We start from the raw sequence: 15320 nt of genomic DNA, 5'->3' as shown, positions 1-15320 counted from the left end.
TTTGGCCCATTCCTCCATGCAGATCTTCTCGAGAGCAGTGATGTTTTGGGGCTGTCGCCGAGCAACACGGACTTTCAACTCCCGCCACAGATTTTCTATGGGGTTGAGGTCTGGAGACTGGCTAGGCCACTCCAGGACTTTCAAATGCTTCTTACGGAGCCACTCCTTTGTTGCCCGGGCGGTGTGTTTTGGATCATTGTCATGTTGGAAGACCCAGCCTCGTTTCATCTTCAAAGTTCTCACTGATGGAAGGAGGTTTTGGCTCAAAATCTCACGATACATGGCCCCATTCATTCTGTCCTTAACACGGATCAGTCGTCCTGTCCCCTTGGCAGAAAAACAGCCCCATAGCATGATGTTTCCACCCCCATGCTTCACAGTAGGTATGGTGTTCTTGGGATGCAACTCAGTATTCTTCTTCCTCCAAACACGACGAGTTGAGTTTATACCAAAAAGTTCTACTTTGGTTTCATCTGACCACATGACATTCTCCCAATCCTCTGCTGTATCATCCATGTGCTCTCTGGCAAACTTCAGACGGGCCTGGACATGCACTGGCTTCAGCAGCGGAACACGTCTGGCACTGCGGGATTTGATTCCCTGCCGTTGTAGTGTGTTACTGATGGTGACCTTTGTTACTTTGGTCCCAGCTCTCTGCAGGTCATTCACCAGGTCTGAACACTTTGGCACCACAGGCCCAGATTCAGCTGTGAACCTGTTACATGAAATCCATTACCTGTTTACGTCCAGTCACTCGATCAGCTGTGCTTAAATGTTTCATTTTAATAAAACTAGTCAACAGGAAGTAGAATAAATAGGAATCAATCATTTACTGACAGCATTTACGCGTATGATTTAAATAAGTGCAGATGTTGTATCAGGTATAACTGCACACAGTAACTGTATTACAATAAGGACTTAACAGAGCCCTCTGGTGGAGCCTCTAAGTACTGCATTGACTAGAATCCACCTCTTCCTCCTTAGCCTCACACCACCTGCTACACCTCTACTCTTCTATGACTACAGTCATCCACACGACTGAGGTGAGGTCACATGGTTTATATTCATATGTAAGGAGCACAGAGATGTCCTAGCAGCTGACCTCAGGTCAGTTTAATGACTGTGAGCTCAGATCAGCAGCTCTGTTATTCTCACTGTGAAAGGGAGACACTCAGACACAGCGCTCATGTCAGCTTGTTCTCATGCAGGAGGATCAGGAGCTCCATGTTTGTCATATTCTTTATTTTTGAATCATGGTGTGTTTCTGCCATCAGAGTCTGTCATGAGTACTCCAGGTTTCACAGCAGCTCTTCTGAATGCTGAGGAGGACTCCAACCTCATGTTTCACCTCTGAGGTTCTGATGTCTGTGAACACTCGTGTTTCTTCTCTGGGCTCATCTGGATAAAAACACCTTTCTGTGTTTGAGTCCAGCCTCATTCTGACTGACTGTTAGCCTTTAAGAGAAAAACATGTCTTTTATTTATTTAGATATTTATTATGAAAACAAACTCAAGACCAGAGCAATTCAATTCAATTCAATTTTATTTATATAGCGCCAAATCACAACAAAAGTCGCCTCAAGGTGCTTCATAGGTACAGAGAAAAACCCAACAATCATATGACCCCCTATGAGCAAGCACTTTGGCGACAGTGGGAAGGAAAAACTCCCTTTTAACAGGAAGAAACCTCCAGCAGAACCAGGCTCAGGGAGGGGCGGGGCCATCTGCTTCGACTGGTTGGGGTGAGAGAAGGAAGACAGGATAAAGACATGCTGTGGAAGAGAGACAGAGGTTAATAACAGATATGATTCAATGCAGAGAGGTCTGTTAACACATAGTGAGTGAGAAAGGTGACTGGAAAGGAAAACCTCAATGCATCATGGGAATCCCCTGGCAGCCTACGTCTATTGCAGCATAACTAAGGGAGGATTCAGGGTCACCTGGTCCAGCCCTAACTATATGCTTTAGCAAAAAGGAAAGTTTGAAGCCTAATCTTAAAAGTAGAGATAGTGTCTGTCTCCCGAATCCAAACTGGAAGCTGGTTCCACAGAAGAGGGGCCTGAAAACTGAAGGCTCTCCCTCCCATTCTACTTTTAAATACTCTAGGAACAACAAGTAGGCCTGCAGAGCGAGAGCGAAGTGCTCTAATAGGGTGATATGGTACTACAAGGTCATTAAGATAAGATGGGGCCTGATTATTTAAGACCTTGTATGTGAGGAGCAGGATTTTGAATTCAATTCTGGATTTAACAGGAAGCCAATGAAGGGAAGCCAAAACAGGAGAAATCTGCTCTCTCTTTCTAGTCCCTGTCAGGACTCTTGCTGCAGCATTTTGGATCAGCTGAAGGCTTTTCAGGGAGTTTTTTGGACATCCTGATAATAATGAATTACAATCGTCCAGCCTGGAAGTAATAAATGTGACTAGTTTTTCAGCGTCACTCTGAGACAGGATATTTCTAACTTTAGAGATGTTGCACAAATGGAAGAACGCAGTCTTACATATTTGTTTAATATGTGCGTTGAAGGACATGTCTTGGTCAAAAATGACTCCAAGGTTCCTCACAGCGTTATAGAGCACACCTGATCACATGACATGTGAAGCTGACACACGCCCAGAGTGAAAACCTCCATTGTTATAATTGCAAACATAACGAGGGGAGATCATATCTAATGACTCAGTTTGTTGTGCTTTGCACTGAGTTATTATTGTACACTCTCACTTGTTCACAGAGGCAGAAACCGTGTTAGAAGCACAGAATCTTTACAGTCTCAACATGTTCAAAATGAGATCTGGCCACTTGCTCATCAAAGTTACTCACAGACAGCAGGTTTATAATAAGGACGTTTATTAAAAGCTTTGCAGGTTTATCATCACAGATCATCGAGTGTAGTAGCACGTGTCACTGTGGAGACAGTTTCAGATGTTTTCTGAAACATGGCTTTGACCATGACTACAGGAATTAAAATGTCTGACCTGGTTAAACTGGGCATACACTGTGCGATTTTTTTAAGTCGCGTTATTCAGCTACTGCTCAAACTGTACAATTGAATCTCAGGGATAGAAGTTCATAGGTCAGGATATTCCATACAACATCCAGATCTTCTTCTGATGACGGTAAGATGAGCCTGCAGCCTGTCAGCATCAACGGGGAGTGCGTGGAAAGGGTCTCCAGTTTCAAGTTTCTGGGTGTGCACATAGACACAGACCTCCAATGGAGCTCTAACACCTCTGCGGTCTTAAAGAAGGCCCAACAGCGTCTCCACTTTCAGAGAATCCTCAGAAAAATGGAGCTGCTGACCGTCTTCTACCGCTGCTCCATTGAAAGTGTGCTGACATATTGCATCGGTGTGTGGTTCTCCAGCTGCACCACAGCACACAGAAAGGCACTCCAGAGGGTCATCAACATGGCCCAAAAAATCATTGGACATCCTCTTCCCTCCCTGAAGGACCTGTACAGCACTCGCTGTCTCAAGAGGGCACGCAGCATCCTACGGGACTGCACACACCCAGGACACCGGGTGTTTAAGCTGCTGCCGTCTGGCAGGAGGTTCAGGCTGCTGAGGTCCCGAACAAATAGACTCAAGGACAGCTTTTACAACAGGGCAATAGCCCTGATCAATGTAAATAGCTGACCTGACTGGATACCTCCCTGGACTTTTTAGGGGGAGGTAACAATGTTTAAAACGATAACAATAATATTTATATTTATAACAAGGTGCAATAATAATTAATGTGCAATAATAACAGTGTGCAATACAAATACACTTATTCTTCTTTTTTATACTAAGTTAATATACTGTGTTGTGTTGTTTGTTGTGTTGTGATGTGTCATATCGTGTCGTGTTGTGTTATATGTAGTGACGACGTAGGACAGTTTTTCCAATTTCATTGTACTACTGTACTATGTATGACTGTGCAATGACAATAAAGAGTTATCTTATCTTATCTTATGAAGACCAGAGCTGACCACTAAACGGGAGACAGTTTATCTGTGGAGAGACTTCCTGAACTCAGGGACTGTTGGATCTGCTCCACTAGAGAACGAGCATTCAGTTCATTCAGACAGTGGAGCAGATTGATGCTTTTCTCTGCAGACAGATTCTCACTGAGTTTCTCCTTGATTTACTGCAGTGGTTCCCAAACTTTTTTTGCTGGGCCCCCCTTTGTTTTACAAGAAAAATGTTCGCGCCCCCCCGGGTGCGCACGCATATGCACGCACACATCCTCCAACCACACACACCCATATTTTGCTCTATTGCGGTTTATTTCACACCTCAAACATTTAGTAAACAATTAAGCAAATACAAGTAATCTGCAATAAATTACAGGTAGTAATAAAATAAACTACTAACTCTTTTACGCTACGTCCGCACCTAAACGGCGTTTTGAATCACCGAAAACTGAGACTCCTTTTTTGTGTTTACGTGTGGACGAGGAATACAGAGTTCGTCACGCAACGTCAAAGGTATGCGCCTTTATTCACATCACGCTGTGCGCCACGTTATTGTTTACATGGGATACATTGCAGAATGGGAGATAGAGACAAAATACTGTTAATCTGACTATCTGCAGGTTAACACGCTTACACACACACGCAGTTACTGTCCCTCCATTTACAAAGGCAGAGGCGTCACAGTGGGATTATTTTACATGTAGTTGTTTTTTTCCTGTGTAATAATATTCAACATTGATCTCAATACATTTTTCAAAAAATGCCTCTCTGTGCAAAATGGGTTTAAAAACATAAACAGCTGTGGGATCCTGTTTGTCTGTGATTTGAACCGGGGGACAAATCGTGGCAGGATCAGCCTGATGTTATTTGTATCCCACTGTAACTTTACTGTATAAAGTATAGTATAGTATGTATATCTCCAAAATGTTAGGTATAGTTAGTCATTACAAGAAGTGTTTGTGAACTAAAAATCACAAATGTGGGATCCTGTTTGTCCGTGATTTGAACAGCCCAGCGCTGCTCCCAAAGAAGGGAAGACCAGTCCTGCAGGGAGACCTACCTCGGCACTTGAGCAAGTGAAACCAAAGGGAAGATATGCTTCACCATATTTTCTAGTCTTTGGCTTAGACCGGGGTGGGCAATCTCAGTCCACGAGGGCCGGTGTCCCTGCAGGTTTTAGATCTCACCTTAGGTCAACACACCTGAATCACATGATTAGTTCGTTACCAGACCTCTGGAGAACTGCAGGACATGTTGAGGAGCTAATTTAGCCATTTAAATCAGCTGTGTTGGTTCGAGGACGCATCTAAAACCTGCAGGGACACCTGCAGCCCACCCCTGGCTTAGAATGAAGTTGGTTTGGAAACATTTTCAGCGATGCTTTATCTCCTGCTTTGCATTTCTGTAGGCGCCCATGCTAGCAGTGTCCAAGTGTTTTTTGTTTTTTTTTTCCCCTTTTCATCCTGCGCCCCCCCTGCCATGGCTCTGCGCCCCCCTAGGGGGCGGGCCCCTCACTTTGGGAAGGTCTGATTTACTGGACTGTTTCCTTAAGCTGGGTTTACACTGTGCAATTTTTGGCCCATTTGAGCCGATTTTTGCAGTCGTGCGACCGGCGGCTGTCTCGGGTCTCTGCTCCTCCTGCGTCCCCTTTCCCTCCTCCACCTGCTGGCCTCCACCACTTGCTAATCTTACTGAATCTGTGGAAGCTTCGCGATAGCCACCGCAAGAAGTAACAAATAACGACCCTATCCTATTTAAATCTAAACCCAGTAACGATTAATGCGTTCCTGATGTTGGCATACTAACTAGTTACCACAATAATAACGTAGTTACTGTAATGCGTTACTTAATAACGCGTTAGTCCCAACACTGCCAATGTGTGGTATCAATGTCTCTGCTCTGAACATCCTGTGGTGTTCAGAGCAGAGACTGCAACACCATCTCTTCCAGTGAGAAGACAAAAAGTGACCTTCAGATGTTTTCTTCACCAAGAGTTTCCTTTGCAGAACTTTGTACCAACCTGCTCACTCTTTAACAAAGTTGTTGCAATGTCTTTTGTTTACCTCATGGAGAATTAAAGATTGATTCTTAAGTTTTAATCTGAAGTCAATGTTCCCTCAAATTTTTCACGTGTCTGAGCGAACACACAAACTTCCTGAGCGTCCCTTGGACCACTGTGAGCAACATTAGACGTGTGCACTGTGGTCACGCCAGCATTGAATCCATCCAAGTTACATGTTTATTAAAATAATCAAATTACAGCATTTACATTTATGTTAGACTACTTTTAATTAACTGCTTTAGCCCACTTACAATGAAAATTAAAAACAATCTTGTTCATGACCTGTGTAGTATGTTAACACTATTGGAAGTAAAAATAACTTGAACTCCAACTTTGAAAACACAACTTTCTTTTTTTTTATATAAAGCTCTGACTTGTATTATGAGTCTGTGGTCTGGGAGAGAGTCTGTAACTCTCTGTCTGCAAAATACAGTAAATAATGACCAATGTTGGGAAATTAATTATATAGTTACTTCTTCAAAAAAGTTACAGAGTTTTGCAAACAAAGTTTTTTGCAGCTGTTTACCTAAAAATGCAGCCAAGGTATTTTTTTAAATAAACATTTCAAACTATTTATAGAAAAATCAGCTGTTCTGCATCAAATTTGATGCCACACATATTATTTGTGCCACTCCAAAAAAGTAATTTCTGTCCACTATGAGATAAAGCAGAACATCAGCCTGATACCTGCAGGCCTGACAGCAGCAGATGTATCACTGCTGTAACATTCAGCAGTCGCCTCATTGTTCTGACACACAAAACAAAACTACTGACTACTCCTAAAACTTCCTCCCTTCCTAAACAACTAAAGCCGCATTGCCATATCATTTTCTGATTGGTCGACATGGTACATTTTTCGACCAAAAGGAAAGGGTGGAGTTTTTTTGGTTTTGTTTTTGCTCACAGGCGGAGAGCGCTTTCCAGTGTTTTCCTTATAAAACAAAGTTTTTACCGTTTCTTCCCGCAGTAAATATAAACAACCATAGTATTCAGGAAGAAAACCAAACACTACAGATATTTTATCATAACTCTGGCCTATCAACACAATTTAAAAACTGGTATAAACGTTTTCTGTCAATTGTTCCGTCTGTCCTGCTCACATCTCCAATGGTTGTACACGTTGTCATTAACGTGGCTTCACTCCACATCAGCCGCTTTGCTAGTTAAAACACCGGTGTCGGCACATAAGGACGCTGTCATAGCCTGTCAACGCTTAGCTGCGTATATACGAATGTGAATCGCATTATCGGCTGGACTTTGGGATAAGGTGGCATCGTTCTTATCCCATACTGGAGCAGCTGGTCTGACTGACTAACAATTCTGTATTGCAGTGTTAAAGTTTTAATTTCAATTTCAATTCAGGTTAGATTTTATTTTTGTGTGCAACACAGGTTTTCTGTGTGCAGAGACCGTGCCAGCAGTGCGCAATTGTGCACGCACACAGCTTAGAGGGAACATTGATTGGAACCATGTTAATAAATTTAATTAGGGTTACTTTCATTTCAAAAAGTAATCCAGTAATGTTGTTGTTAGCAGGGACAGAGTGGGCATTCTGACAGGTACCAAAGTTGTCTGTAAGGTGAAATGCTGAGCTTCTATTGTAGGAGCCATTCTTGGGTTAATACCTTATGTGGTCACTAGAGGTCACCTTTTTCTGTTTTGATTATGTAATGTAAAGGTATTTAAGGTAGACGCACGTAATCGACGTCAGGTGTGTCATTGAGAAGGCAAACAGTTTGTGACCGTTGCGCTGTTATGCTAAGTCGATACGGAATAAAGACCAAAAAGGACAAGATACATACTGCTGGATTTATTGGACTGTGAACTTAATTCATGCATACCAGTGACATCGCGTCACCCCCGTTAACGACCACCTCAGTGGCTTCAAGCGTAGGCTTAGCCTCTACCATAGAGTCACAAACTTCTTTTCTTTGGGGAAAAGTTTGTGCCAACTTCGCCGTGGTGTTTTGGAGACTCGGCGCAAACAGGACAATTAAAGTCTGAGTGATCGATCGCCGCGGAGAGCTGAATGCCGTTTGGAAAGTGGAGGTTTCACGAGGAGCGGACAGCTGGACTAGCGGTCTGTCAGCTGACGAGGTGGAATGCTTGGCGATTGTTCCGTGGATGTTGGAGAGGACTCAGAATTCTTCATCGGAATCAGTATGGCGCCCAACGCAAGGTATGAGTGGCGCTACTAATAAATGGCCATTTATAAAAGTGTGCACACTTATTTAAGAAGATGTAATTCCAATGCATTGGTGGTCAACCCGAATAAAACTGATTTATAAACAAACTTTCGCATGTGCGCAAAAACCCTCAATACTTGATAAATATTTGAATTTGGAACATTTGAACTATGGACACAAATAAAGCTGCTGACAGGCCCCCGGAGCCTGCTGCAGAATCAGCTGTGCAAAGTAGCAACGCCAGCAAGGCTGGGACACATCCAGAAAAGGAAAAAGACTAGACAGGCTGCAACGTGATAGAAAAGCTAAATTAAATAAAGCTAATAAGGTAAAAGAGAGTATAAGGGTCTCAATGGAAAAAAATGAAACTTCTATGGTTCAAGCATCATTCAATGATTTTGTTGGTTTGTGTAATGAAGCAAAAACAATTCATGGTTCATTGATGTGTTTGTTACCAGATGATGAAAAAGAAAAGCATGAAACATGGTTTAAAGCAAAAACAATGCATTATGATGAGTTCACTTATGAAGTGAAAGAATGGTTGTCAGGTTGCGAACATTTACATTTAAAGGGTGATCATGGTGTCGATGATGGCGTTAAGCCAGAGGACAGTGTTTCAAATGTTGTTGGTAAATCTTCAGTCACTAAAAGCTCATCTAGTTGTAAAGTGAGCACAACTTCTTCTGCCAAAATCAAAGCAAAAGCAGAAAAGGCAGCATTACTCGCTCGTATGGCAGTCCTAAAAGAGAAGCATGCTTTGGAGGAGCAAGAGCTAAAGCTAAGGAGGAAACGTGAACAGCTTGAGCTTGAAGCGTTGCTTTCTGCCTCTTCTGCAAAGTTAGCTGTTCTCCAAGCTGCTGAAGTTCAAAGTATATCAAACACATCGTCCAATGCTATGAATTCATATTATGAAAGTGAAATCAAGAAAACAGCTGCTTCAGCCACAGTCAAGCCTAGTACACCAGTCAATGAAGATAAACCTGCAGTGCAAATAGTACAGACTGAAAGCAACATATCTGCAATGATCCTGCCAGGAACGGAAATTGAAAGTGAGCCACAAGCTCAAACGGTCATCACAACGCAATTTCACAATGTGGATCCTCCATCGCCCAGGTCAATTCCTACAGCGGCAGAAGGACGGTCGGAGGACATTTGTACCATTTTACAAAGACAAAATGAAATAACTGCAACCCTTGTTCAGCATCAGCGTGCATCGTCATTACCATCCAGGAAAATACCTGTATTCGATGGTGATCCTCTTCAGTACATCTCTTTCATTAATGCGTTTGAACAAGGAGTGGAAGAAAAGGCCAATAAGAGGGACTGCTTGTATTATTTGGAGCAGTTTACAACAGGACAGCCGAGAGAGCTGGTACGCAGTTGTCAACATATGGCTGCAGGACAAGGCAGCAACTGCAAAGCAAAGCAACTGCTCAAAGAACACTTTGGAAATGAATATAAAATTGCAACTGCTTACATTGACAAGGCGTTATCTTGGCCTGCAATTAAAAATGAAGATGTGAAATCATTGCAAGCATATTCTCTTTTCTTACGTGGGAGTTGTAATGTCATGAAAACATTGCAACATATGCAGGAACTGGACATGCCAGTGAACATGAAAATCATTTTGTGCAAGTTGCCATATAAAATGAGAGAGAAATGGCGAGCGTTTGCATATGATATATTGGAAACCTCTAAACACAGAGCTCGGTTTCAAGATTTGGTTGCATTTATTGAAAGGCAGGTGAAAATTCTTTCGGCTCCTTTGTTTGGGGACATTCAGAATGTAACGTCAACAAGCCCTGTCTCAAAGGTTGACAACAGACTGAAGTCACAGCCAAGCAAACAAATTAAAGGGAACAGCTTTGCTGCTACAGCCACACCCATGAACATGAATAAAACCTACAGCACGGAAAGGCTGATTACTACAACAAGCCATGACTTTACAGTAAAGCCATCTTGTGTCTGCTGTACTCAACGACACACACTGGAGGAGTGTCAACAGTTTCGGCGGAAGAAGTGTCACACAGTGGAAATTTGTGTTTTTATGTTTTATCAATCTGTGTATTGGTACATAGTGTTGATTTTATTTGCATGATTTTATTGTGATATTTATATTGCATGTTTGTTTATTTATATGTATACGGCATGGTTTTATCCTCATATTTATATTATGTGTGTTAATGTTGTACCATGTTCCTTTAATCCACTGCGGACTAAACAGACAATTGTAGGCACCTGTGAGGTGGGGGCGTTCCCCAAGGTGGCCTATCAGCCGCCAGGTTGACCTGTTAAAGGGGATAGTGAGCGCAGAGACAAAAAGAGGAGTGACGCACGAAAGGTGAGCAGGAGAAAAAGGAACGCGTGCAAGCCCGCACGTGTGTGGAAGGAACTGCTGCCTGACTGTGGGGTGCCGCGAGTCGTTCGGCGATCCAGTCCCAACGCAGGAACAGCAACAGTGGGTGGCGATGGCTGCAATGCACAACAGGGCAGGGATGCCCTTCTGCCTGCATCTGACGGTGAGACGAGGGAGGCCGTGTTCAGGTGTGGAGTGGGGCGGGACTGTGCGGCGACGCGCTGTCAGGAGGAGACAGGTCTGCGATAGGAGCCTCCTCCCTGGTCTGCTGCTGACGAGTTTTACCATACCGGAAGAGAAGTTCCTCTCCTGTCTCTTTCATATAAGGACCACTCGCCCATGTGTGGCTGGACTGTGGGATTATGGGACTATGGGAGGGTAATTTTAGCATATGGAAAACATGCTTTAGCCTTGTTTTAATAGTGTATAGTTATTTCTGCCGGCAGGGTTTTTAGTGGGTTGCAACACTATTTTTATTGTATACGGGGAATTTTATCTTGTATTTGTGACTCTGGCTGTGTTTTTTTTTTATGGAAATAAATGGTGTTTGAAGCCAGCTTAGTTTCTGTGCCCTGAGCGCTGACCCGCTCACTCCCCTTTCTGCTTGTATGTATACAGACGTGGTGGTGAAGATTTAGGTCCACCAGTCTTAGCGGCTACAGAAGCACAGAGACAAAATGCTTTTTCTAAAGGAGAAAGGGCTGTGTTTTGGTTGCTTAGGTGCTGGGCACATAAGCAAGGACTGTGCTAAGCGTTTGATATGTAGAACGTGTGGTAAAGGTCATCCCACTGTCCTCCATATTGATAACAATGAGGTAAGCCCTGAATGCTATGGAGAGCCCTCCTCTTCAAAGAATGTAAAAACTTGTGGTCATACAGGGGCCGGAAGAGAAAGCGGTTTGCTTTCCATTCTGCCAGTTCAAATAAAGTCTGTTAAAGGTAGTCATGTCATACAGACATATGCTTTTTTAGATCCTGGCAGTTCAGCTAGCTTCTGTTCAGAGCACCTCATGCAAAAGCTAAATCTTGTGGGCAAAGGAACTCACTTCCTGTTACAAACGATGGGTCAAGAAAAGGTAGTCTCTGCCCACTCACTTACTGGTCTTGAAGTTTCTGGTTTAGGCAGCAATGCCTTCTATAAACTTCCAGAAATCCTAACACAGGAAAGGATGCCTGTCACCACGGATAACTTTGTAAAGGAAGAAGATCTGATCAGGTGGCCATATCTGTCAAAGGTTCAAATTCCCCACATAATGGCTAATGTGGACCTGTTGATTGGATGCAACGCTCCCAAGTTATTGGAACCATGGGAGGTCATTCATAGCCAGGGGAATGGCCCATATGCTATAAGAACAGCATTGGGTTGGGTCATAAATGGGCCCATGGAAGATGGCAAAAGCAACTTGGACAGCGAGCACCCACCAACAGTTGTAAATAGGATATCTGTTTGTAAGCTGGAGGAGATGTTGAAAAGTCAATATAACTATGACTTTAATGAAAGGGTTACAGAGGAAAAGGGTTTGTCAAGGGAGGACCTTAAGTTCATGAAGATCATGGAAAAATCTGCAACAATGGAAGATGGACACTACTGTTTGAAGTTACCTTTTAAAAGGGATAACATAAAGATGCCAAACAATTTCTCCATAGTTAAACAAAGATTGCAAAGTCTACAACGACAACTTCTCAAGAATGAACAGTTGCATAAAGAATATAAAACCTTTATGGACGAGATGATAAGTAATGGATATGCAGAGCAAATACCTTCACAGCAGCTGTCTTGCGAAAATGGAAAGAAGTGGTACATTCCTCATCACGCAGTTTACCATCCCAGAAAACGATCTATAAGAATTGTATTTGACTGTGGGGCATCATTCCAGGGGACATCATTAAACAAGCAGCTCTTACAAGGTCCTAATCTCACAAGCACATTGCTTGGGGTTTTTCTTAGATTTCGACAGGATCCAGTCGCATTTATGGGTGACATAAAGGCAATGTTTTATCAAGTTAAAGTTGCCAAAGAGGACAGAGACTTTCTGCGTTTTTTATGGTGGCCAGATGGAGATCTGAGCAAGGACATAATTGAGTTTCGCATGACTGTTCATCTGTTCGGTGCAGTATCTTCCCCGAGCTGCGCCAGTTTCGCTTTGAGAAAAACAGCTGAGGACAATCAAACTGAATTCCTAGACAAGGTATGTGAAACGCTGAAAGAGAACTTCTATGTGGACGACTGTTTAAAGAGTGTGGCCTCCACCTCAGATGCTGTTGATTTGGTCAAAGATCTTGCAGCACTCTGTCAAAGGGGAGGATTTACACTGACCAAGTGGGTCAGTAACAATCGCACCCTGTTGCAAAGTATCTCTGAGGAGCAAAGGGCTAAAGACTGGAAAGAATTAAATCTTAACAGAGACAAACTTCCGGTAGAAAGAGCTCTGGGCTTGCAGTGGTGTGTGGAAACTGATACATTCAACTTCAAAATGGATATCCCTCAAAAATCCTGTACTAGGCGTGGAATGTTATCAATATCAAGTTCCATTTACGATCCATTGGGATTTCTTGCACCAGTCCTGCTGCCTGCCAAAGGAATGCAGCAGGAGCTTTGCAAAAGGAAACTGGGATGGGATGAACCAATACCCCAAACCATGTTGCAAAGGTGGAAAGGTTGGCTCAGTGATTTGCAAATGCTTTCCCATTTCAAGGTTAAAAGGTGTATACAACCAAGAGAGTTTGGACCTCTCTCACATGCACAGCTACACCATTTTTCAGATGCTGGTGAATCTGGATATGGAACTGTGTCATATCTGCGCATGCAAGATAATAGGAAATCCATCCACGTCGCATTCTTGATGGGCAAGGCAAGAGTAACTAACACCTTTAAAACCTGTCACTATTCCACGTCTGGAACTAACAGCTGCTGTAGTTGCCGTCCGAGTGGATCTCATGTTAAGGGCTCAGTTGAAAATGAAACTCGAGCAATCTATATTTTGGACAGATAGTACATCTGTACTCAAATATATAATGAATGAGGATAAACGATTCCTTACCTTTGTGGCAAACAGAGTCTCATTCATTACAACTGCAACTAAACAATCACAATGGAGATATGTAAGCTCAAAGGAAAATCCAGCAGATGATGCTACAAGAGGGCTCAAGGCTGGGAACGTTGTTCATAGCAGCCGCTGGATCGAAGGACCAAGCTTTCTGCAGAAGCCAGAAAGTGATTGGCCAACCAATTTAATGGAATGCTCCTTAGAACCAGAGCACCCTGAAGTCAAAGGTGAGGCCACAGTAAATGTTACTCAGGTAAAAGACTTGCTTGATGCTACATGTCAATTGATGGTGTACTTCTCAGACTGGAGAAGGCTCAAGGTTGCTGTTGCTTGGTTCCTTAGACTGAAGGCAATCCTTCGTTCAATGAGAGATAAGAAAAAAGGACCGCAACCTTACTCAGATAACCCAATTTGTAAAAGTACTACAAAGGAGAAAGTAAAGAAACCGCAGCTGTACAGACTATCTTCAAAGGATCTTCTGAAAGCTGAGCTTGCCATTATTAGATTTTTCCAGCAACAACAATTTGGAGAGGAGATTGCTACGTTGTCAAGTGGGAAAGGTTCTGTGAGCAGGCACAGCTCAATTTATAGATTAGATCCTTATCTTGACGATGAAGGCCTCTTAAGAGTTGGGGGACGACTGACAAAGGGCTCCTTACCAGAAGAAACGAAGCATCCCCTTGTTCTTGCAAAAGACCAACATGTAGCAAATCTCATCCTAAAGCACATTCATCAACAGCTTGGTCATAGCGGTCGTAACCACACCTTATCCACACTAAGGAGAAAATACTGGATCACAAAGGCCAACTCAGCTGTAAGGAAGGTTATCGCAGAATGTAATTTTTGCAGAAAATATCATGGAAAAGCCTTGGAGCAAAAGATGGCAGATTTACCCAAGGAAAGAATTTTGCCAGATAACCCACCATTCACCAATGTCGGAATTGATTATTTCGGACCTATTGAAGTGAAAAGAGGACGAGGTACAGCTAAACGCTATGGAGTCATTTTCACCTGTTTAGCCAGCCGAGCAGTGCACTTGGAGGTGGCTAGCTCTCTAAACACAGATGCCTGCATTAATGCTTTGCGCCGTTTTGTGAGCCGAAGAGGTCAAGTCGCTCACATCCAATCGGACAATGGAACCAACTTTGTCGGAGCAGACAGAGAGTTAAGGGAGGCTCTTGAATTGCTGAAACATACACAAATAGCGGATGCTTTGCGACACATTGGAATAAGATGGAGTTTTAATACGCCCGGAGCATCACATCATGGTGGAATTTGGGAACGGATAATTCGTATGATCAGAAAGATTCTGAGATCCGTTCTTCAGCAACAACAGTTGGACGACGATGGATTAAATACGGTTCAATGTGAAATTGAAGCAATTTTAAATGACAGACCCATCACAAAGCTTTCTGATGATCCAAAAGACCTAGAGCCACTTACACCAAATCACATCCTCCTGATGAAAGGAAAACCATCTTTACCACCCGGACTATTCGACCCTCAGGATATGTATCTGAAGAGAAGATGGAAACAGGCTCAGTACATCTCAGATCTTTTTTGGAAACGATGGATACGCGAATACCTGCCTTTGTTACAGGAGAGACAAAAATGGAACCAAAAGAAGAAGAATCTAAAACCTGGAGATATAGTAATTATAATGGATTCTTCTGCACCGCGTGGTTCCTGGCCACTTGGAAGAGTTCTGGAAGCCAT

At 43.0% G+C, this 15320-nt stretch overlaps 1 protein-coding gene across 1 annotated transcript in view; it reads right to left on the bottom strand.

Moving 5' to 3' along the window:
* The window catches only part of LOC147333619 (protein NLRC3-like), a 231567-nt gene that overhangs the window by 95097 nt on the left and 121150 nt on the right, over positions 1-15320 (bottom strand). The gene's annotated exons all lie outside the window — the stretch shown is intronic.

This window comes from Aulonocara sp. 'chitande type north' Nkhata Bay, linkage group LG3, assembly GCF_057382095.1.
Source record: "Aulonocara sp. 'chitande type north' Nkhata Bay isolate Kocher_YH1m ecotype deep benthic linkage group LG3, A_spYH_male_GT1.1, whole genome shotgun sequence".
NCBI lineage: Eukaryota > Metazoa > Chordata > Actinopteri > Cichliformes > Cichlidae > Aulonocara > Aulonocara sp. 'chitande type north' Nkhata Bay.
This window is presented reverse-complemented; position numbering and strand designations above follow the sequence as displayed.